The sequence below is a fragment of the Macaca mulatta genome, chromosome X (genome assembly GCF_049350105.2).
Source record: "Macaca mulatta isolate MMU2019108-1 chromosome X, T2T-MMU8v2.0, whole genome shotgun sequence".
NCBI lineage: Eukaryota > Metazoa > Chordata > Mammalia > Primates > Cercopithecidae > Macaca > Macaca mulatta.
Window position 1 is genome coordinate 145927716 of NC_133426.1, and position 26379 is coordinate 145954094.

Genomic DNA, 26379 nt, shown 5'->3' on the forward strand with positions numbered 1-26379 from the left:
CTACTAAGCAAATAGAAACAACAAAATATCTGCAAATTCTCTACCTGTGATGTTTGGGAAATATCTTCAGGGACCTGGGAATGAATTTTCCCGGTGTTGCTTTAAAGAAGTTCCCTTTCTCCCTTAACAGGATAGTAATATATCGCAGGTATCCTGGGTGCCAATGTCACTTGGGAGCTTCTTCAAGTCACAGCAGATATTTTAAAGGGTGGTGAAAGTCACTAGGTCTCCTTTGAAAATACAGAGGCCCTAGGCAGCCATTAAGGTCCTTTTGTGAATGTCACAAGTAACAAATGTTCAATTGCCAGAGAAAACTGGAAGACCAAATGATAGGTGCAACCTGTAGTGATCAAAAGGAACATCTCACAAATAAGAACAAAGAGGAGATGGGCAGGAAGAAGCAAAGAGGAAGCACGCAATTTGAAATGGACATTGAGCTGGCAACAGAGCTCAGCATGGTACTTTGAAGATGGCAAATACAGTGACTTGGGACTAAGAAGAGGGAGAGGCAAAAGCCCAGTCAGATGCTCACATAGAAAAAATAACCAATTGGCAGCATGGGCCATTGCAGTACATATGAGTTTTCTGTGATCACTGAAACTAATTGCCACAAATTTTAAACAGAAATTTATTTTCTTGCAGTTCTGATGGCCAAAAAGCAAGGTATCAACGAAGCTACACTCCTTCTGGAGGCACTAGAAGTGAATCATTCTTTGTCTCTTTTGGCTTCTGGTGGCTGTCAGTACTCCTTAGCCTGTGGCCATATCACTCCAATCTCTGCCTCCATCTTCACAGGGCTTTCTCGTCTGTGTCTGTGCCTTCTCCTCTTCTGTCTCTTATAAAGAAACTTATCATTGGATTTAGGGTCACGTGGATAATCCAGAATGACTCATGAGATCCTTAACTTAGGTATAGCTGCAAACACTCTTTTTCCAAATAAGGTCACATTCATAGGTTCTGGGGGTTAGGATGTGAACATATATTTTGGGGGCCACTGTTCAACCCATTACATAGTGTTTATAAGGGGGAGAGATTTCCTCCCTTTTTCTCTTCCTGATTGTAAAGTTAATATATGTTCACTATAAAAATATAGTGAATATAGAAAAGCACAAAAGAAACTTAAAACTCACCTTTAATTTCACAACCCAGAGCCAGCCACTGGTAAAAATTTGAGAAATTATATTCCAGACTTCTATGACTATACGTACTGATTTTGTTAGGCTCCTATGGTACTTACTATTGTGAAATCTGCTTCTTTCTCAATTATAGACATATTGTGAACATCATCCCATGCCATTAAATCTCTTTCCACAACAAAATTTTTATCAGCTGCATAATATGCCATCACATGTCTGTATCATAAGTTTAATGAATTGCTTTTGAACTGTTTGACATTTAGGCTGTCCCCAATTTTTCAGTGTTATCGGTAACACTAAGATGAGGACATGCATGCCAGGGTATTTAAAAGAAGACGTGGGTTGCATGATACAATGGGACATTGACTGTGGATACCCTAAATACTCCGAGTTTTACAGTAAAGTGTGCACTTGACTATAATCAGGCCCAAGTTAGGAAAAAATTTGGCCTGAAATAGAGAATCACTTTATAACTTCTCTTTCTCAGAAAAAAAAAAATACATTTATTTACCTTCCTCTCTTGCCACTCTCTACGTTATGCTTTTTATTTTCTTAAAAGGGTGGGAGTAACACACCTATTTCCTCTTTTTAAAATGTTATTAATATTTTATTAATGCCTACCATCTTGTCTAGCCAAACAAACCATCTTACTCAGTGAAGTATTAATATAGCTTTTCATTTTCAGTTCCATGATAAAGCCAGAAATGAATAGCACTAGAAAAAAGTCTACTTTTACTTTTCATTATTTCTATACCTGCACTGAGAAATATTGTATCTAGACTAGAATAAATGGACAGGAGGATAAGGGTCACAGGTAAACTGAGTAAATACAGAGTTGTTAGAAAAAGCTATTTAGACCCCTAAATAACTAGAAAAGATATTCCGCAGATTGGGGTGAAAGGGAAGCTTATGTTTGAATTATTAAAAAGTCAGTACAAACCCATCTGGGAGGATCATATAATGAGGAATACAAACAGCCTCCAGACTGTTCATCAAAGAAAATTAATATTTGCTGAGTGTATAAGGTAACATTGCATTGCCATAAAGAAATACCCAAGAATGGGTAATTTATAAAGAAAAGAGGTTTAATCAGTTCACAGTTCTGCAGGCTGTACAGGAAGCATAACACCAGCATATGCCTCTGGAGAGGCCTCTGGAAGCTTACAATCATGGCAGAAGGTGAAGTAGGAACTTGCACCTCACTTGGCAAAAGTAGGAACAAGAGAGAGAGCAGGAAGGGGCCACACACATTTAAATGACCAGATCTCACAAGAACTCACTGGCTATCACAAGGACAGCACCAAGGGGACGGTGCTAAGTCATTCGTGAGAAATTCAAGCCCATGATCCAATCACGTCCGATCAGACCCCATCTCTAACACTGAGATTTACATTTCAATATGAGATTTGGGTGGGGACACACATCCAAACTTATCAATGAGGAAGCCCATTCTTGTGAACATCCAGCTTACGTTTTGAAACTACAAGAGAAGTAGACAGTTCCAATGTACTGATATTTGTGATTTCCAGGTTTACTGCCATATAATTTTCGCCTATAAAGTGAATGCTTTTTCTGATTTGGCATTGTGCATTCATAAAGTTAGCAACTACTAAAAAATAAGTCAATATTATAGTTATTTCTGTGCCTGGGTAGCACAAGTGGACAAATCTGATGAAATCACAGAAGTGGTGACAGCAACACACAACACTAGTATACAGAGTTTCAAGAAACATGTTGGAAGTACATATTCATTGCTCACTCAGCTTGACTGACTGCAGTAAATCCACTCCAGTAGTGATTTAAAAAAAAAAAAAAAAAAAAAAAAAAAAAAAAAAAAAGATCCAATCCTGGCAGAGGAGGATTGTTGAGAACTTGGAAGAACACATTTTAGTCCAAGCAATCAATTTGTTAATAGCAGCTTCTTCTTTTTTTTTTTTTTTTTTTTTGAGATGGAGTCTCACTCTGTCACCCAGCCTGGAGCATAGTGGCACGATCTTGACTCACTGCAACATCCGCCTCCTGGGTTCAACTGGTTCTTCTGACTCAGCCTCCTCAGTAGCCTTGATACACAGCATGATCCCTTACCCCTCAGATTGGCCAAGAATGAGCTTCTAGATTTGTCCCATTTACTCATTTTTTCATTCATCAGTTATTCTCTATGTCCACTATCAATGATCTTGAAATCAAATAGGAGATGAAACACACAAATAAAACTCAGTAAATAAATAACACTGCTAAGTATAGTGAGAAAGGTAAGAGCATGGAGGAGGAGCAAACACTTACCCTAAACCATCATCATATTTTTACTTCCTGGGTACTAATATTTGACTTAGCATCTCAGCTAACCACTCAATGTCTAGGTTCTTCCCAAGCTGACTACAGTGCTTAATATTTTTTTTTTATTTTGTGCTTACTATATGCCACATATTTTACATACATTATCTCATGTAATGCTCACAATCACCATATAAGGTAGATACAAATTCTATTTCATGGGTTTAGAAAAGATGAGTAAAATTACCCAAGAATTTGAACATAGTTTGTCCTAATTCCAAAGCTCTGGTTTATTCTGCCTCACTATGCTGACTCTCAAATTTTAAAAGAGATTTATTGAATTAAAATGTACAGAGGGATTGACCAGAACGAGTGTGCTAGTCCATTCTCACATTGCTATAAAGAAATATTTGACACTGGGTAATTTATAAAGAAAGGAGATTTCATTGGCTCATGGTTCTTCAGGCCATACAGGAAGCATGGTACTGACATCTACTTAGCTTCTGGGGAGTCCTCAGAGAGACTACAATCATGGTGGAAGGTGAACGGGGAAGAAGAATGTCACATGGCCAGAGCAGAGGCAAGAGTGAGGGAGGGAGGTGCTATACACTTTTAAACAACCAGATCTTGTGAGAACTTACTATCACAAGGACAGCACTGAGGGGATGGTGTTAAACCATTCATAAGACATCCACCCCCATGATCCAGTCCCCTCCCACCAACCCCACCTTCAACATTAAGGATTAAATTTCAACATGAGATTTGGGTGGGGACACACATGCAAACGATATCATTCTGCCTTGGCCCCTCCCAAATCTCATGTCCTTCTCACATTTTAAAATACAATCAGGCCTTTCCAATAATCCCCCAAAGTCTTAACTCATTCCAGCATTAACTCAAATGTCCAAAGTCCAAAGTTCCATCTGAGACAAGGCAAGTCCCATGAGTCAATTAAACCTCTTTTCTTTATAAATTACCCAGTAACAGGTATTTCTTTATAGTAATGGGAAAATGGACTAACACAGTAGGTAAGAAGGAGCCCTTGGATTCAATCATTAGGAAATCATATTTGTGTCCACTGTGTTAGTTTGCTAGGCCTGCATAACAAAGTACCAAAAACTGGGTGGCTTAAACAGCAGAAATTTATTGTGTCATGGTTTTGAAGGCTATTAGTCAGTGATAAAAGTGTCAGCAGGGTTGGTTCCTCCTAAGGGCTGTGAGGAAGGCGCTGTTCCAGACCCTTCTCCTAGCTTCCAATAGCCTCAGCCATTCTTTGGCTTATAGATTATGTTCTCCCTGTGTCTTCATATCATCTACTCTGTACACGTCTGTCTTATGTCCAAATTTCCCCTTTTTATAAAGACACCAGTCATATTGTATTAGGGCCCACCTTAATGATATCATTTTAACTTGATTACCTCTGTAAAGACCCTATTTCTAAATAAGGTCACATTCTGTAGTACCGGAGGCTAGGACTTCAACACATCTATTTTGAGAGGACACAATTCATCTCAAAATACCCACTGAATGAGCACTTTCAGCTCAGTAGTATACACAGAAGGCAGAGCAAAAAGGGATAAAGGTTGAGATATGATAAGGTCATGGAAATTGGCTGGGAGTAGGGTGCTAGAGGAGGCTGGCGAATGTTTTACAGGTGAAAGGCGCCAGGAAAGAAGGAGAACTTCAAGATCTACAGAGAGAGGATAATTGACAGAGCACAGTCCTGAAGGGAATGAGAGCAGTGAATTATCAGAAAGAAGGTAGGATGCCACTTCTTTGGAAACAAAAGAGAAGGGAAAAGAAGCTTTAACCAACTTCTATTTGTGGGAATTTCTGGAGATATCTTCATCACCTCAGCCCAAATCTCATTCCAGATTCTCATAAGGCCTGCCTCATATTCCTTCAGTAACTTGCAGTGTTAGCTTTATAACTTTATAACAGCTTCATTTGCAGCTTTAAAATTCTCAGGTACTGTTTACCACTTGATACAAAGTATCACAGGATCTTTCTCATAGTTATTTCAAGAAAAATGTCAGTGGGCTCAAGAATATAGCACAACACAGAAGACAAGCAATTGAACAAATGAACACACACATATAAAGAGGAGACAATGTCACACAGAACAATCAGGTCTTATTGCTTCTTAAACCAGACCATAGCTCATTGCTCTGTGCATCTGAGGTTGAGCATGCCTGAGGCAAAGGCCTGCAGGCACAGACAGAGAGAAAGCACTGAACAAGGGTGTCAACAAAGCATATGCCTGGGCCAAGACATGTGACAGAGAGGAGCCATCCATTTGCAGCTGTTCACACTCCAATAACGGGACACTCAGAAAACAACTACAAAATCCCTCACCCTCATTTCCTGCTAGGGTAAGCAACATTTAAGTGTGGACCTAAAAACCTTATCGTAGAATGAACAGTTTGAATAAAAAGCATGTCTTATTGCCTAGAGTTTCAATATTTCAACCCAGTTGTCAAAATCTGGAGCTTCTAGGCAAGAGGCAAGTCCTACAGACAGATGTGAAACAGACACTTTTGGAAATGGACATTTTGGATATGATGACCCTATTAGCCACCACAGCGCCAGTGATTCTGGCAGTGCTTTTGGGAGTTGGCCCTGGTGCTGCTGATCTGGGGAGTTCATAGAGCATACCTCCTGCTATCACATCATGCTCATTTTGGCAAATTCAGAGAGCCCATTAGAGAAAGTTGAAATGCTTTCCTCAGGAGCTTTTACTGAGTTAAGTGCAAGGATACAGACTATGACCCTAAAACCCACTGAGTGCCCAGCTTGTCTTCTAACCATGAACAACAGTAGGCTCAAGAATATAGCACGACACAAAATACAAGCATGATAGCATCATCAGTATTTCTCTCTCCCATCACAATTTCCCTTGGACTCATACACATAGTGTACCTTTATGGAAATAGCTTATATAGCTTACCTAAAATGCTTCATTCTATATAAAATGTGGTATCTTATAAGCGAGCACTTACTCTACACACTTTATTCTTTCACAAATTTGACAGTTCTCTTTTGAAATGAAAAGCTCTCACAAACCAGCACCCTTTGTGTGTGTATCTTCTGTGTGCGTGTGTGTGTGCGCGCGTGCGTGAATGTGTATAACATAAACAAGAGAATATTTTAGTACATAAAGCAATAAAGGCCTAAATTTCATAAACTCCATCCCAAAAATAAAATGAAAACTTCGAAAACCCTGACAGGTTCAACCATTAAGTCCTTTCTCTTTAAGGCATTATTCATAGAAAATGGTTTTTGAAATTTTGTATCAAATTATAAATGTTATTATGTAGTCCAACTGTTATACTACCCGTTTATAACTCAAATATTTTGCTTTCAAATCAGAGTTTACATGAAGAAACAAAGCCCAGAAACAATTCCCATGGACTAATTCAGTCAGACCACTCATGACTTTGCTTTCTTTCTTCCCTCCCTTCATCTCTATTTGGGAGCTATGAGGCAATTAATGTTATCTCTATGTGCTCTGGTTAACCACGGAAGAACTCAATTCAGAAAGTCCAACTGTTGCTTACTCATGCCAATTAAAGGACTCTATGCTTAAATCTGCTCCGGGCCATCTTTTAGAAATGAACCTTTGTGACCAAAATTATCAGATGGGGAAAGGCACTGAAAATTAATTAGTGCTGTTCCTAGGTATCAGCAAGGATGCTGCAGTGCCATTGTGCTTTAGGAAACTCACCTGGGACTTGAAGCTACACTCAGAATTTGCACTATCTCACCTATTTTCTAAATTGATTCTTACAAATGACAGATACTGGCAGTCACTTCATAGAGGGTAAAAGTGAAAGAGCAAAGAACCAAAAATTGGGCTAAATCTTCAATTCACAATACACATGGCCTTAAACTTCTGCTTCAGAAGAGATTTATGTATCAAGGTTGGCTCTTCAAACTAGCAAGAGATATGGAATAAGCCTCCAAGTTGTCACTGCTGACATGATATTTAATGGTGGGGAAAACTCCAAGTGTCCTCTTTTGTGTGACTTGTTGGATGTCAGAATAAATGATGTTATATGTTCCAATGTTTATTCTTTCTTGCTTCATGCTAACCTTTCCATCTTTATCCTACCACACCCTGCTCCTCCCCACTCAAAATCAGCAAAGAACTCCATTGGCCTGTCATGATGATGGAATGTACCAATGTCTTAATTATAACACATTGTCTTGGCTAGAACAAAAAGTGTTTCCATTACAATATTTGCTTTGACACACTGTCACTGCCCAATATCTCTTTTCCATGTTGTAATCAACAAAATTGTGAGGGGACTATCTCCCACCAAATATTAAAAATAAGTGAGGAATCTCCTGACATACAGTCTACTCTGAGATCCCACCAACCCCAGGGATGGGGCAACGCCTAATAGAGTCAACAGACTCTTAAGAAACAAAATTTGTTCTCATTTACTCTCACCGCCAGGCACACACTTAAGGGTTCTCCAGTTACCTCACTGGTCTCTCTTTTGAACTTTAAGTGTTAGAGGGCACCAGGGCCTTGTCTTTGGACATTTCCCCTTCTCTATGCTCACTCCCTTGGTGATCTCATCTGTGTCATGGCTTTAATTTCCTTCTATATAGACACAACATCTAAATGTTTGTGTGTGGGGGTGAAGGGGGATGTGATCTTTTGAGGCCCAGATATATGTTTCAAAGTGCCTCCTCAATAGCTCTACTTGGATATCAATAGGTGCCTCAAATTTAACATATCCAAAACCAAAACCCTGACTTTACCCCCAAAAACCTGCTCCTCCTCAATCTTCCCCATCTAAGTTAATGATAATCTCATCCTTTTAGTTGTTCAGGTCAAATCCTTAAGATGATCCTAACTCCTCTCTTCCTCCCACACTCCACACCCCATCTGTAGGAACATTCTCTTGGCAATACTTTCAGAATATATCTAGAACCCAATCATTCTTCACTCCCTCCATTGTTGCCACCTGGTTTAGCCACCATCATCTCTCCCCTAGATTGTGGCAACAGACTCCTCACTGGTCAGCCTCGGCCCTTGCCTCTTCAGTCCCTTTTTAAAACAGCAGCCAGAGTGATCCCCTTAACACATCTCAGATCATATGAGGTCTCTGCACAAATCCTTCCACTGGCTCCCCATCTCCCCCAGAATATAAACTCTACTCCTTGTACTGGCCTACAAGGACCCCCATGATCTGGATTTCCATGTGCTCTCTGACGTTGTCTCCTACCACACTCTGCCTCTCTCACGCAGCTCCAGCCACCCAGCATTTCACCCACCTGGCTACATGTAGGCCCATATCATGATCTTTACAATTGCTATTCTGCCTCTCCCGAATGATCTCTCCCCAGATAGCTGCATGCATCATTCCTTCAACTCCTTCAGGTCTTCGCTCAAATGGCACCTTCCCAGTGAGGCCTTTCGTTGCCACCCAATTCAATATGCTACACTCTCCTATATACCTCACGTGTATTACTTGTCCTACTACCATCCTTTATTTTACTCAATGGTACTTATCACCAACACACTATGTGTTGCATTTATTGTTTAATTCTGTCTCCCCTGATACTTGAATATACAGTCTATGAGATCAGGGATTTATGCCTCTATTGTTTTCTGCTCTATCCCTAGCCCCTACAATATACCTAGCACATGGTGAGTGTTCAGTAAACATCATTACAATAAATGAATTAAAATCCCAAGGCAACTAGTCAATTCAGAATAAAACTAAGGAAAATCTATTAAAGCAGTTATGTATTCAATTAAATATTCATTAAATATTCATTCCAGCCAATTATTCAATTATTTGGGATATACATTCAAATATATTTGAATATATATATATATATATATATATATATATATATATATATGACACAGAGTGAGAGAAAGAACTTAAACCAGTTAGCAATTAAGCAATAGAAGCAGAAATGAGGGTGGAGTGGCCGAGCAGAGGTAAGTAACCCCAGTCCCTGGGGCACCACCAAGGCAGCCAAGGTCAAGTTTGTAGGCCTGAATGCTTTAAAAAGTAACTTGCAAAGTTTATGACAAAGTGTTATTGACAATTCAATTGGCCATCCAAAAAAGGCAGATTCATCTAGCGTCTAACTAAAAACTTTTTATTTTGTTGCATAAAATGGCTACAATCAATTATAGATATAAAGAAAATTACCAAGCATAATTATTTTTTATCTGATATTTCATCACCAATAGAAAAACAGACCAGTTTCTTCAGGACAAAGATAAGAGGGAAATGTGGTTGACTAATGAATTAATGATCATATTTGTCCTTTCTACTATAAAGCCTGGACTTTCTCACCACTCATTTCCTTCACTTGAGTGAGAAAGCTATCTTTGCAATAATCTTTTTTAAGTCGGGAACTTCAGCTTAACTTGCATTTTTTTTTTTTTTTTTTTTTTTTTTTGAGACGGAGTCTCGCTCTGTCACCCAGGCTGGAGTGCGGTGGCCGGATCTCAGCTCACTGCAAGCTCCGCCTCCCGGGTTCACGCCATTCTCCTGCCTCAGCCTCCCGAGTAGCTGGGACTATAGGCGCCCGCCACCTCGCCCGGCTAGTTTTTTGTATTTTTTAGTAGAGACGGGGTTTCACCGTGTTAGCCAGGATGGTCTCGATCTCCTGACCTCGTGATCCGCCCGTCTCGGCCTCCCAAAGTGCTGGGATTACAGGCGTGAGCCACCGCGCCCGGCCCTTAACTTGCATTTTTAATTCTTACCTTTTGATATTTTTTTCCAAGACATATTTTACCATGATAGGATTTCTCAGATGAAAGCAGAGTTCAAGGTAGGTTACTACACACAAGTCTAATTAAATATGTGAGAAAATAGATCTTTTGAACCAGCAAGAGTTGAAAATTTTATTTATTCATTTTCTTTCTAATATACTAAAATTGAAATGTGGGGGTTTGAGATGACTGAATAAATGCTAGCCCAAACATCAACTCGGCTTCTAAGATGGCAAAGCTGGATAACAACAAAAGCACTGGCTAGAATTCGGAGTCTTGGTTTCTATACCTGTAGGACTGATAGCAGCTCTCTTCCCTGCCTCTCTCAATGGATTACTGTGAAACTCAAATATGAAAACAATGGGAATGGGTTCTGTCAATGATAAAATGCTGTCCATGTATGTCCAATGCTGTCCAAACTACGGGGGAAGTATGGGGAACTTGCTTTCTACTTATTTCCCAAGCTGGGTGAACAAACAGAATTGTTAAAATGTCAAAACATTTGGCCCCCATAGAAAACAAAATGCTTTAAAAAGCAAAAGAACATTATTGTATTAAATCAAAAAAAATTCCTTTTATCTGCTATGATGCATTATCTTTGGAGACAATATATGATGTTTCTCTTTTAAAAATGTCACAGCTTTGAGGATAATAATTTCTCTTAGTAGATCCTTTTTGAAAATGGCCAAATATAAATCTTTTACCCTCAATTTATGTCATAGCAATTGATAACCAGAGTGTCTGGCTGACTTGTAATTGGCTATATTCTACCCAATATGTCTCTTGATTCTAGAATGCAGGGATATAGCAACTACTTTTACAAGACCCTGAGATACATATTGAAAACCAGCTACCTATATAACACTACTTTCTAATATGTCAAAAACTTTATCATCTAACTTGGGTAGAACGGTGTCCTCTTTCTTCCCTTTTATCCACATAGTCACATTATGCTGTACAATTGTACATCATTTTTCCCGGTCTCCTTTGCTAATTTGAAGACTCTTACATGTGGAGGCTACTGAGTGATTACTATCGTATTCTCCAGTTGTTAGTTACAAGACAGAGCTTCAGTAAACCTATGTAAATAGTTCAGTCAGTTATGCCTCAACCTCTCAACTCTGCAGGCTTCCCTGATACTTTCTCTTGATCCCTGTATTCAGAGGCAGGCAAAAATGACTGGTAATAGGTGCAAATTTTAGTCCCCACCCTAATGTGACATGCGATTAACAGAGATCAAATATTTAAAAGGTTAGGTAATATTTATTTTATTGAGTACTTACCAAATGACAAGGACTTACAGATACTGTGTCACTTATTCATTCATTCATTTATTCATAAATAACTTATTAAATGTTAGACAACCCAAAATAAGCAAAGCAGAAAATGTTCCTACACTCACGTAGCTTAAAATTGAGTGTGAGAGACAGCTATTTAAAAATTATCATACTACTTCTGCTTCCAAGTAGAATGTAATAAGTCACAGTAAATAGACACTTCTGCTGTAATAATTACTTAAATATGAATAAATTATAAAAGTGGTATTTAGATGCCTGAGAGAGCTTTGATAACAATTAGGACTAGATGAACTAAACTTCCATAGAGTAGACAACCATTCCAAGCTCTGCACTACAAAAAAGAATAAAAGGAATCCTTGAGACAGAAAAAAAGGATACCAGACAGGAATGTGGAAATGCAGGAAGGAATGAAGAATAGAGGAATGAAGTAATATGTGGGTTAATATAAATAAATATTAACTTCACAAAGTAATAACAATACTATCATGTAGAATTCATATTCAATGACAACAATAACAAAAAAGCAAGATAAAGGTAAACAGAGTTTTGAGATTCTAAGGTTTTATATTGGTTATGGAGATATGGCTAAATAATAATTTTCAGTACAGTGAAATAATTCACAAATGCATGCTATAATCTCTAGAGTAGCCTCTAAAAGTATAGCACAAATATGTATAACTAACAAATTATTAGAAGAAAACACAGAACAGAACAATATATTTTGTAATTTATCCAAAAGACAGTAAGAAAAGATGACAGAAGAAATACAAGTGAGCCAAGAAGGAAATGAAAAACAACATGGTACATATAAACTCAGCTATATCAGGAATTACAATGTATGTAAAATAACTCATTACTCCAAATAAAATACCAAGATTACAAAACCAAACAGGAAAAAAAACAACCAAAACCAAACCAAAACTATGTACAATGATACCAAAACAAGACACAGACATCACAAAAAATAAGATGACAGACCAACATATTTTATGAATATAGATGCCAAAATTCTCAATGAAATACTACTAAAACAAATTCAGCAACACATAAAAAGAACTATGTACCACAGCCATAGGGAGTCTATCTTAGGAATTCTAGCTGATTTGGCATATGAAAATCAATCAATGTAATATACCATATAAATATATTAAAGGACAAAAATCACACGATCATCTCAATAGATGCAGAAAAAGCATTTGACACAATCCAACACTCATTCATGATGAAAACACTCAACACAGTAGAAATACTAGGAAATTTTCTCAACCTGAAAAATACCAAGCTATGAAAAACCTACAGTCAACATCTTACTCATTAGTGAAAAAAAATAATAATAATATTTTCTCCCTAACATCAGAAGGTAGATAACGATGTCCACTCTCATCACTTTTACTCAACATTGTTCTGGAGATTCTAGCAGGGCAATTACACAAGAAAATGAAATAAAATTCATCAAGTTATAGAGGAAGAAATAGAACTGTCTCTATTCAGAGATGAGACAATCTTATACATATAGAGGAAATCACAAGAAATCTCCTCAAAAATCTATTAGAACAAATAAGAGAGTTCAGCAAAGTTCTAGAGTACAAGATCAATATCCAACAATCCATAGTATTTCTATACATTACCAATGCATATTATGAAAATGAAATTAAGAAAATTCCATTTACAATAGCATGAAAAAGAATAAAGCACTTAGAAATTTGTTAAAGGAATGCAAGATTTATATATTGAAAACTACAAAATATTGTTGAAAAAAAATTAGTAAAGAAGACCTAAATAAATGGAAAGACATCTTATATTTATGGGTTTGAAAAATTCCTATTGTTGAGATGGTGATGCTCCCCAAATTGATCTACAAATTCAATGCAATATGTTTCAAATTCCCAGCTGGATTTTGTGCAGAAATTGACAAACTAATCATAAAATTTATACAGAAATGCAAGAGACTCAGAACAACCAAAACAATCTCAAAAAAAAGTTAGAAGACTCATTCTTTCAAATTTCAAAATTTATTACAAAGCTACAGTAATTAAGACATTGTGAGCGACATAAGGATAGATGTATACCTCAATGGAATAGAAACAAGAGCCAAATAGCTTGGCAGTTCCTCAAGGTATTAAATATAAATTTAACATATAACCCCAGCAATCCTACTCCTAGATATATACTCAAACACATTGAAAACATATGTTGACATGAAACCTTTACATAAGTGTTCGTGGCAGTATTATTCATAATGACCAAAAAGTGGAAAGAACCCAAACGTCCATCCGTTAATGAATGGATAAGCCACATATGTTAGAGCCATACATGGGATGGTTTCCAACATAAAAAAATGAAGGACTGATATATACTACAACATGGATTAACCTTACAAGCCTTATGCTAATTAAAGAAACTAAACACAAAAGACCACATTTTGTATAATTCTATTTATGTGAAATATCCAGAATAGGCAAATCTATAGGGATGGAAAGTAAATTAATATTTTCTGGGGTCTTGGGATGAGGGAGAAATTGGATGAGAATAATGGGCTTCTTTGGGGGATAATGAAAATGTCCTAAAATTAGATAGTGGTGACAACTTTGAGAATAGGCTAAAAACCATTGAATTGTACACTTAAAAGTATGGAAATTATATCTTGGCAGAGCGTGGTGGCTCACGCCTCTAATCCTAGCACTTTGGGAGACTGAGGTGGGCAAATCACCTGAGGTTGGGAGTTCGAGACCACCAGGCCAACATGGTGAAACCTGTCTCTACTAAAAATACAAAAATTAGCCTAATGTGGTGGTGCACGCCTGTAATCCCAGCTACTTGGGAGGCCGAGGCATGAGAATCACTTGAACCCAGGAGGCGGAGGTTGCAGTTGCCTGAGATCGTGCCACTGAACTCCAGCCTCGGTGACAGAGCAAGACTCTGTCTCAAAAAACAAAAAATAAAAATAAAGTAAAATACAGTTAACTTTATTATTCTTACAAGAGTTAATATTTTAAAAAAATATATAAGGGCACCGAAAAGTCTAAAGTAAAAGGGTAAAAAAAATAAGTAATTCAAACATTAACCAAAAGAAGCCTGTCATAACTATACTGGTATCACGCAAAGTAAATTTTAAGGCAATAAGCATTATTATAGATAATAGAACAACATTTTATAATAAGCGGTAAAAACCCTTCAGTATCCTCAAAATGATAAAGAAGTCATTATCTTCAACATGAAGATATTATTATCCTAAAACTATATACACAGAATATGGCCTCAAAGTATATAAAGCAAAAAAACCAACAAAACTAAAAAGAGAAATTGACAACTCTCCAATCATAAAGGATTATTAACACACTTATCTTAATAGCTGATAGAACAGGCAGACAAAAAAATCAGTATATACATAAAATTTCTGAAGAGCACAATTAACAAACTTGATGTAATATTCATTTATAAAGCACTGCATACAAACAAGCCAGAATCCACATTTTTCATGTCACATAGAGTATTTATCAAAATCAATTTTATGAAGAAAACCTCAACAAATTTTAAAATATTGAAATCATTCAGAATTTTTTAACCACAATAGAATTAAAATAGAAATTAACAGAAAGATAACTAGGAAAAAAATCAACTGAATGAAAATTATACAGTACACACAAAACAACTATCAGCAATGGGTCATGTTAGTTTAAGTATAAGTTCAAGTCTTTAAGTCTTTGCTATTCTCCTTTGAGTCTGTTTTATAACAATGCAGTTCAGGGGTCAGCCTGAGACTTTCACGATGTTTACACACAGGATTAGATCTCCTTCTACAGCTCTCTACCCTCTGGGAATTATCCTTCACTCTCCAGACATGGTTACCTGGGTTTCTTTCCCTAATTCTCCTAGCCAGGAAGGCAGCACCATTTCTACTTGAGTTTTAGCTACCTTTACTGTCCTGCCTCACTCAACAACTGATGCCTGCTCTTGGGTCAAAGCTACAAAAAACAATAATAGCACAAAATGCCCATGTCCATTATTTCAAGTTTCAGTTCTCCTTCACAGTTTGCCCATCTGTACTTTCTCCTCAGTATCCTCAGGTAGTTATCTTTGCATTTTGCCCAGAGTGAAGAGTTACCAGTGGGAGAGTTGATCTATTGGGGAGTTACACCACTATAACAGGAGCTAGAGGGCCTGCATTGTGATTTTAATTTACATTTATCTGATGACAATGAAGCAGGATGACTATGGCTTTCTCATTAGAAAATATAAAAATATAAGACAATGGAATAGCATACCTAAAGTGATGAAAGGAAAAAAGTTCACCCAGAATTCTATATCTAGTAAAAATATCCTTCAGGAATGATGGTAAAATGCATTTTCAGAAAAAGAAAAACTAAGAAAACACATTACGGTGTTCTTTAGACTAAAGGGAAATAGTACTAGAGAGAGGCTTTGAATTTTTAATGAAAATAATTTAAAATGATTTAGTTCTTAAATTCTTTAAAACAAACATTATTGCTTGAAGAAAAAGCATAGCATTTTCTTGTGTGGTTTTCACTGTAGGTAGATGTAATACATATGATAATTATAACATAAAAGATGACAGTGGGGGTTAAAGGGACCTATAGGATTTAAAAGTTTTTACATTTTCCATGAAATGATATAATATTCATTCTAAACAAACTGGTAAAGTTTAGGGATATATATATATCTCCAACTAGCAACTAGCAAATGCAACTATGTATATGTGTGTGTGTATATATAGTATTTGCTAGTACAACCACTAAAAATAGTATGAGAGTGGTGTTAATAGGATAAAACAAAAAGTCAAAGAGACTGATCAATTTGCCCAAGGTCACGTCGCCGCTAAGTGGCTGAGCTAAGATTTGAATCCAGATTGTGTAATTCTAAAGCCCATGCTCTGCTCACGACTACACGCTGCCTCTTCAAACTTTGAGTGTAATAAAATCCATAATCTTTGAGTTTCTATGCACTAAGTCGCAGAGCCATACCTCAATCTAAGAACTGGAAACTCTTCTATTTGTTTCATAAGTATCAACCAGCTGCTGGGCAGACTATTGGTCAGCAGATGTCCTCCTGATGCCCTGACGCATGACTTCACACGTGAGAAACAGCTCCTAACATTCTAGTCATAAAATATCATACATATATATATATATATATATATATATATATATATATATATCCTCATTAGCATTTCAGAATTTAAAACTATGAGCAGCTGAGATTATGACAGCTGGCTCCAGGCTTCAAGGAAAGCGTGGGTAAAGGAGGTTGTAGACCGGCAGAAGAGGGTTTACAGGAAAATTGATGGGCAGGTGGAAGAAAATAAGGCAAAATTCTAATCATATGCCCTCATTGGGGCAGTTCACCTCAGCCATAATGAATATAGGCCCTGGGAATAAAAGGAGATCCAAGCCTTCCCTGACGGTAGGGATGAGACGTCCTAATATCCTCTCTGCCTCAGAGCTGGTTGGGGTAAGTACACAGGTTGGATCCTGGAGAAGGCCAAGACCGACAGTCAGAGCTTTCCCTGAACAGAGAGAATGTTCAGTGGTTTATTGCACAGAGGAAAATAATATGGTCTCCCTGCAGAGTTTGATGTATGGGAATGGAACAATTCTATGACCTTCTATCTTGCTCCTATAACATAAACTCATCTTTAAAAATCAGTGCACTCATTTCTAAGGCACCCCTCCATCACTTCTTGTGCCTGCTTCTCTTGGAGAAATGCAGACTGTTTTAGAGAATATCAACAGAGAGAATGCTGGAGTCTTTCTGTCCCCAAGCTAGCCAAGTCCCAGAGAAAAGGAAAAGGGATGAGATTAAATTCTGCCAGCAAATCCCCTAGACATCATTCTTGGCATGAGCTTCTCTTGCCCAGCCGTGCATAGGCTGGTTCTTTGGGCTTTCATCTTCTGAGTATACTGGCTTGTCTTGCTAACCAGGAGGCCATTTAACAGCCATAATTATTTTCCAGGTATATTGCAGCATGAGGGTTTATTTATTTTGTGGATGACTGAGCCAAATCTGGGAGGATAAGTCTAACACCATTTCTGCCTAATAGCTCAGTTGTTCCAATACCATTTTCTTCTCAACCTCCAAAATACAGGGTACTTTATTTATTTCAGTATTCTTTGTCCATTTAACCACCATTCTCATACCCTAGGCTTTGGTGAATTAAAGTAACTACAGTTACCAGCTCTTTTTATTCAAAAACTCTTTATGAGTTGATTATAACTGCTTCTCCAATTACAATTGCTTCCTCTTCACAGCCCTCACTATTCAAGACTCTGAGTTACCTTGATCGTGAAACTTCAATGTGGAAATTTCCCGAGACCATATTTTGAAGTAGCCTTTTTAACCCTGACAGTGCTTTTGAGAGCTGTGTCCACATTAAATTCTGAACCGTCCTTTTATCCCATATTGCAGCCACAGAGATCAGACTGGTGGTTGACAAAGATTTAATCACAGCATTTAATACTCTCAAATTCCTGCCAGTTGATTGTGTCACTTTATTTAAAAATGAACAAATCAGTTAGAAAATAAGTTATTATAGTCCTTGGAAATTTTCAGTCACAATCAAAACTCCCTGTAGTGGGAACTATGGATGGATCCACACAAATGATGGTTTAGTGTATGCAGGATATTACATCTATGGCACAACATATGGGTGAGGCACAAAAGAACCTCAGTAATCTGGTCATACAATTACAGAAAGGAAGGCGGGTGGAGTTTTAAAAGCATGGGTTTTGGACTCAGACAAACCTGGATCCCAGTTCTGCCATTTCCTAGTTGTTACTTTGAGCAAGTTACCTCATGTCTTTGAGGCTCAATCAGCTCACCTACAATGTGGGAAGAGCAAAAATACCAACTTCACAATGTTATAAGGATGAAGACAGTAAGGACACAAATAACTTGAGAATAGGCTCTGGCAGATGACCAGAGAAGCTCTGCTGATCAGAAATATTTTGATTATTCCCAGACTCTGTTGTCAGTTAATCACACATCCTCTATGCCAGTCAACCTCTACTACTTGAAAGGCAGGATACTGGTGGTGGTGGTGGTGACAGTAATAGCAGTTACCCTTTATTGAGCTCTTTCTATATACTGCTCTGTTAAGTACCTTACATGCACTGTTTTACTTAATTTCACTTAATCCTGACAACCACTCTATGAGTTAAGTGCCAACATAGTAGCTGAACACAAGGGTTTTGCAATCAGAAAGATCTGGGTTTGAAATGCAGCTCCCCTACTTAGTAGCTGGGTGACTTTGGAGAAGCCATAGAACCTATTTCAGTAAACAGAGTATCAATTTCCCCATCTGTAGCAAAAATATACTTCTGATTTCATAGGCTGTTGTGAGAATTTCAGGGGATAGTGTAAATAAAGTTGCTGGCACATAACAGGTATTCAATGTTAGACTACTTCCTTCTCTCCTTATAAGTTAGCACAAAAAGAGCAAATGAATGAGTTTATGTTACCTTATCATGCTTTAAATCTAAACATTACACCAAAATTCACAGGAAGAAATATAGTAGAGAAATAAAGTGAAAAATCAAGTCATCTTGGAAGAAAGCTGAAAGGATATTTTTATCTTAGCTTTTTCCAATATTACTTCTAAAAATAGTGCTATTTTTATTTGAGTGTGGTGTTATTTCTCAGTTTTATTCACTTGACAACTACTTCAATAGTTCTTCACTGGGGTCATGTTTACTGAAAAAAAGCATATTGTGACATTTGAATAAGCCATTTTAGAGGCTCCATTTTAACCAAATATAGACAATATGGATATCAGGCAAGCAGAGTCAGAAATCAATCTATCAGCAAACTCCATCTTAATGGTAACACACATCAATTGTCAATTCCCAGAAACACTCTAACTGCTCTCTTAGCAGCAAGAGACAGGGCTCCACTCTGTACAGAACTTTCACAAGCTGTCCCTACTACAACATGCCACGTGCTCAGTGTTCACAACTTCCCACCCTCACTCACTCTGTACCTTTTTCCTCATTCTGATTTCTTTCATCCACTGACCCTCAACCATTTCAACTCTAAATCACTCCCTTAGCTGGACAGATAATCTAGTCCATCCAGACATATTACTTTGGCTTCCTCCTGCTAAAATGATTCTGAGATCTCCCCACCTAGCACCTGCTGGTGACTCAGAGTAAACTCCTCTTAAATTGACCTGGCTCCATAGAAAACTTCAGCCCACACACTTCCACTGCCAGCAGCTTCCTAAACCTGTTCTACCACAGCCTTGTATACAGCCCTGGATTGACAGGTGTGAGTAAGAGGAATCAGCACCCCAACAATCATCCCGGCCAAAGGCTGAACTTGAAGGCAAATGGGATTTTCATGGAATAAACCTTTCTTCCAGGGTCCCTCTGGTATGGGGAGGGGGGCGGCAGGGAAGTGCTGGGAAAAGAAGGACGGGGTCCCTGCTAGGGCTCCACCCCCAGACCTGTGCCCATGGACCTAGGTGAGGACAGGTATTTCTGTTTTTGTGCCCAAATGTTGCATTTCCCAAGACCACCCTGGCCCACCGTGCCCCCATCCTGTGCCTATAAAAACCCTGAGACCCTAGCAGGCAGAGACACAAGCAGATGGACATTGAGAGGAACACACCAGAAGAACACACCAGCAGACAACAGCAGGCCATCAACCAGCCGGGGCGGTAGGAGGAGAGCTTCCACCATTCAATAAAACCTTTCACTCATTCTCCAAGCCCACATGTGATCCGATTTTTCCAGTGCACCAAGGCAAGAAGAACCCAGTATACAGAAAGCCCTCTGTCGTTGTGATAAGGCAGAGGGTCTAATTGAGCTGATAAACACAAGCTACCTACAGACAGCAAAACTGAAAGAGCATACTGTAACACACGCCCACTGGGGCTTTAGGAGCTCTGAACATTCACCCCTAAACACTGCCGTGGGGTCAGAGCCCCACAACCTGTCTGCACGCTTCCCCTAAGGCTTGAGTAGCAGGGCACTAAAGAAGCAAACCACTCCCCCTGTCACCCACCTGGCGAGAGGGACAAGGGAACCTTTTCCTTTTCACTTCTTTTTATCACCCCACTTCTTGCATTATCCCAGTGGTAGTTTCTTTTAAGATCAATCTCCACTATCGCTCTAAATTAATGTTCCCTCCATAAGTCTTCTTTATCAGTACGTAGCTATTTGGATTGGCATTCCCATTAGCCAAGACAAATGACTGCAACAAAGGAAACCTCTTTCTGAGTTGCTACTGAGCACATCAGTGTCTTCATCAGGTTCAGCTGAATGGCACAACATCCACCTTTCCATTTAGGAAACATGTGTTGGAGGCTATGGGCACAATTACAGTGTACACTTTGAGACTTTTGTAGCAATCAAACAAGTTATTTATACTCTTCCTTGTTACAAAAAAAAAATGTAAGGTAGCTTACTGTAAATAATGTGTACACATGAACATAGAGTGTGGAATGAGAGACAATAGAGACTCTATCTAATGGGTTGGGAGTGGGAAGGGATGTGATGATGAGAAATTACCTAATGGGTACAATGTGCATTATTTGGGTGATGGATACACTAAAAGCCCTGACTGTACCACTATGTAGTATATCTTATGTAACAAAATTACTCTTGTACCCCATAAAGTTATACGAATTTTTTAAAATTGTAAAAGAAAAAACAATAAGTCAGGAAATCAGAGGAAGGTGAAAATAATGGTAGAAAGGTTAAAACAGGGACAGGAGAAAGGTTAGTACTCAAAATGTCTACTGGAAGCCCAAAACATTTGCTAATTGGTGAGCTACAAATTTGGCCAGTGTGAAGAAGGAAAAGCAGTTACATGATTTACAATGCCTATAGGAAATAAGTCAAACAAGAGAAGCATGGGTATTTGTAGGTACCAAGACAAGACATCACATTACAATATCTACAACAACATAGTCCATAGGGCTATTTCCTCTATGATCCCTCCTATAGGCCATTGACTTTGAGCCAAAGCACAGTCCAGCTTCTACAGGAGCCAGAGTTACAGGATTTAGGTAAGCAGCTCTCCAAAGGTCTGACTTAATTTAGAGAGAGGTTTTAGAACTTTTGTAGGAATGAATAGATGACAATATTTGGGTGATCCCCCCCAACTACAGTGCCCACAACTGAGTTTTGGATTTTAGCATCAGGAGGTCCTTGAAAATGTTCCTTGAGAAGTCACTAAAATGGAGCTCCTTTAGACTACCAGCGAAGAACAGAATCATGTACTTTAGCGGTGAGTCTAGCTGTAGTGAATCAAATACTCATGTCGGTCATTTAAAAAATATAAAATAATCATAAAATGTCTAACATAAAACAACATAATTTCCTGGTACACACTTTAAAATAAATCACAAGTGTAATTTATAAAATAAATCAAAAGGTCGCCTCCATGATACCCTCTTTCTGGTATCCACACTCTTATATAATGCCTTCCCTCTGAATGTGGGTGGGACCTGTGACTTGCTTCTGACTGACACATATGGCAAAAGTGATCTTACTCTGATGATCAGGTTACATCGTATACCACTTCATTTTGTTAGCAGTCTGTTTTTACAGACTCCTTGCTGGTTCAGTAAAGTTAAGTGACCATATTGGGGAAGCCCCCATGGTAAGCAACTATGGATGATTTCTAAAAACTGTGGGCAGCCTCTTGGAGCTGAAGACAGCCTCCAGCCAGCAGTCATCATAAACCTAGGGCCCGCTGTACTCTTAATCCCAAGAGAATGAATTCTGACAACCACCTAATTGAGCTTGGAAGGAGATTCTTCTTCATTTGGGTATTCAAATTATTATACACCCTGACTGGTACCATGAGTGTAGCCTTGTAAGACCCTAAGCAGAGGACCCAGTTAAGCCATGCCTAGGTTACTGATCACGAAAAACTGTGAAATAATAAATGCGTGTTGTTTTAAGCCACTATGTTTGTAATAATTTGTTGTACAGAAATAAGTACCCGATAGAGCCAGGAACTGTGGCTCGTGCCTGTAATTCCAGCATTTTGGGAGGCCGAAGCAGGTGGATCACTTGAGGTCTGGAGTTTGAGACCAGCCTGGCCAACATAGCAAAACCCCATCTCTACTAAAACTACAAAAATTAGCTGGGCGTGGTGGCACGCACCTGTAATCCCAGCTACTCAGGAGGCTGAGGTGGGAGAATCACTTTAACCTGGGAGGCAGAGGTTGCAGTGAGCTGAGATCATACTACTGCACTCCAGCCTAGGAGACAGAGTGAGACTCCATCTTAAAAAAAAAAGAAAGAAAAGAAAAGAAGTACCCAATAGAAGATAGATTTGTTCTAAAATGTGTGCCAAAATAATAGTCCATTTGTTAACTATAAGCCAATTAAATGGTATGGACCACCTACCAAAAAAGAAATCTTTGGTTTGAGAATAGTACAGAAAATCTCTCTAGATACAAATAGATAGCAGGGCTAGTTGATTATTAAATCTCTTCTGGTTTCTGCCAATACAACCATTTCATCTACTTTGGCTGTGTCCTTGCTGTGTGCAAAGCACCATTACTGGGCTTCAAGAGAGCAAGAACAGGAATTAAAGCCAAGATCACATGACCTCAAAAAACTTACAAGCTGCTCAGGGACACCAAACATATAGAAGTGAAACAACTTACAACAAATACCAAAAAACCTATCAATTTTATTCACACAAACTAACAAAGATGCAGGGAATCCAATCAGAGGTATGACAGGCATTTTTAAATGCATTTACATTCAGCTTTAGGTGTATAGGTGTTTTGAGTACTTATATTTGATTGTGGATATGTCTGCTGTTCTGAGATTTTACCCCAAAATAAACAGAAACATTGTGCCCATTATCCCCCATTCTTCCACTGAAAAGGAGCAGGCTGGTTCTTTCATATCAATTGAGGCAAGGTTTGTCTTCCCTCTCCCCTGCCCTGAACCAAAGGAGATAACGTTGAGGGGGAAACACGTTCAGTGAACATTTCTACTTCCTCAGTGCCACTACTATATCTGAGTACACTAGCTCTAGCTGTTTTATTCTTAATTTCTAAAAGTTAAATACTCACTACAAAAAAAAATTATAAACAAGAAAAGAAGAAATGCTAAAAACCTGTAACCCAGCCTCAAGGAAAAAAAAACACTGAAAATTTTGGGGTAACTTATTGTAAGTGTACATGTATGTATTAAAATTAACACATACAAACACACACACACACACACACGGTGAATATACTTACATTAACATGCTCATTTTTCCCTCCCTTAGCAATTGTGAGCATCTTTTCATATCAAATATCCTTTCCTATTATTGCAATTTAAATCCAGTTTAAATTGTATATTTTAAGCTTCCTTGAAAATAAAGCAGATTTTCCAGTTTAGAATCATTGTAAATCATATTATTTTTCAGATCTAGTTCATTTATTTGTATACATTGATTGAAACCATAATTCACATGCCGTGCTATTCACCAATTTAAAGTGTACAATTTAATGATTTTTAGCACCTTAACAAAACTGTGGAACCATTACTACAATATTTTAAATATTTTGATCACCACCAAAAGAAACTCTATACCCATTAGCAGTAACTCCTTATTTCCCCCAACCTTCCCATAAAGCCCTCAGTAACCACTAGTCTACTATTTTGTCTCTATAGATTTGCCTCTTCTGACATTTCACATGAATGGAATCATACAATATGAGCCTTTTGTGGCTGGCTTCTGTGAGTTAGCATAACATTGTCAAGGTTCATTCATGTTGTAGCATGTATAAATCCTTCATTCTTGTTTATGGCTGAATAATATTCCATAGTATGGATATACCAAATTCTGCTTATCTGTGCATTTGTTGATAGGCACTTGAATTGTTTACACTTTTTGACTATTAGCAATAATGCTGTTATGAACATTCATGTACAAGTTTTTGTGTAGACATGTTTTCATTTCTTCTGAGTATATACCTAAGAGTGTAATTCCTGGGTCACAAGGTAACTTTGTGTTTAACATTTTAATGAATCATCACATTGTTTTCCACAGTAAGTATACCATTTCACTTTGCCAAGAGCAGTGTAGAAGGGTTCCACTTTCTCCACATCCTGGCCTAATATTTTTCATCTTGTCGATTATAGTCATCCTAGTAATCCATTTTGCATATAGCATGAGTTAGGGATTCAACTTCATTCTTTTGCATGTAGATATCTGATTGTCCCAGTACTGAAGGCTATTATTTTCCCCCTTTGAATTATCTTGATACCCTTGTCAAAATCAATGACCATAAATGTGAGAGTTTATTTACAGACTTTTCATTTTGTTCCATTGATCCATATGATAGGCTGAATATTGGCCCCTCAATTATGTCTACTTCCAAGTTCCCAGAAATTATGAATATGTTACCTTATATGGCAAAAGAGACTTTGCAAATGTGGGTAAGAATCTTAAGATGGGGAGATATTCCATAACTATCCAATAGACCCAATGAAATTATAAGAATTCCTATAACAGAGAGGCAATAAGATCATACTCAGTAGGAGATTTAATGATGGAAGTAAGAGTTTGGAGTAACGAAAGGAAGGGGCCATGAGTCGGAAATACTGGCAGCCTCTAGAAACAAAAAATGTGAGGAAATCGAATGTCTACTCTGATCTTTCAGGAGAAATTAGCCCTGGCAACACCTTGACTTTAGTCCACTGAAATTGATTTTGAACTTCTGACCTCCAGAGAAGAAGATAATACATTTGTTATTGTAAGCCACCAAATTTGTGGTGCTTTGTTACCACAGCAACAGGAAACTAATATAATCTACATGTCTAGCCTTATGCCAATACTATACTCTCTTGATTACACTAGCATTGCTGTAAGTTTTGATATTGGAAAACATTAAGTCCTCCAACTTCATTCTTAAGGATTGTTTTGGCTCTTCTAGCAAACCATAGTATGTTAATAGATTTCTATTCCATTGTTTGTTACCATAATTTATTTGAATGATTCTTATTGTTGGGTATTTGGGTTGTTTTGAAATATTTTGCTATTATAATGACTGCAATAAATATCCTCCAAGATATTTTTTGTACTTTTATAATTATCGCCTTGATTTTTATGTCAAAAGGAGTGCATTTTTGAAGCTTTTGGTATGGCCTCAATGATCTCCAGAACTGTATACTCCCACCAACAGTATATGAGAGTGCTCATGTTCCTACACTGTCATCAACCCTGTTATCAAATTATAGACTTAAATTTTACATTAAATTATACATTTAGATGTGAAAGATAAAGCTACAAAGTTAGCATAAACATATCTTTATGAATATCTTTATGACCCAGAAGCAGTGAAGTACTTCTTAAATAAGACTTTAAAGACACAGACTATAAAAGCAAAAACTAATGAATTTAATAAATTCCAATTGAGAGCTTCTATTCAACAAAGTATAAGAAAAACACAAAGTTAATTGACATGTGACAGATTAGGAAACATTATTTGTAATGTCTAAAACTGACAATGAATTAACATCTGGAATATTCAAGAAAAGCCTTCAAATTAACAGCCCTGGTAGAAAACTAGGCAAAGCCTGTGAGCTGACAATTTACAAAAAGAGAAATCCAAAATTCTGAAAAGCCTATTAAGATGTATTCTAAAATGCAATAAGGGGATATCATTTAAAACAGATTGCACTTCACTTCTGTTAAACTAGCAAAACTTATAAAGGAGCATTCGCTGGGAAAGTAGTTAGGGAAAAAATGTGGTATCTGCACACCAGGCAGCAGTTAGGAGCACTAGACTGGATATGTGTATGGCAATAAAAATGTATCTTAAAATTATGGCATTGATTCTAAAAGTTAAGAAAAACAATGAGATATATAATACCATCCCATTCTTATAAATTAAAATATATGTAAGCTAAACAGAGTGGAGAGTTCAGAAATAAATCCACAACTACGG

The 26379-nt window shown here is 37.7% G+C and overlaps 1 long non-coding RNA gene across 1 annotated transcript in view; it reads right to left on the bottom strand.

Moving 5' to 3' along the window:
• Positions 1–26379, bottom strand: part of LOC144338840 (uncharacterized) — an 86758-nt gene that overhangs the window by 3996 nt on the left and 56383 nt on the right. The window lies entirely within an intron of this gene.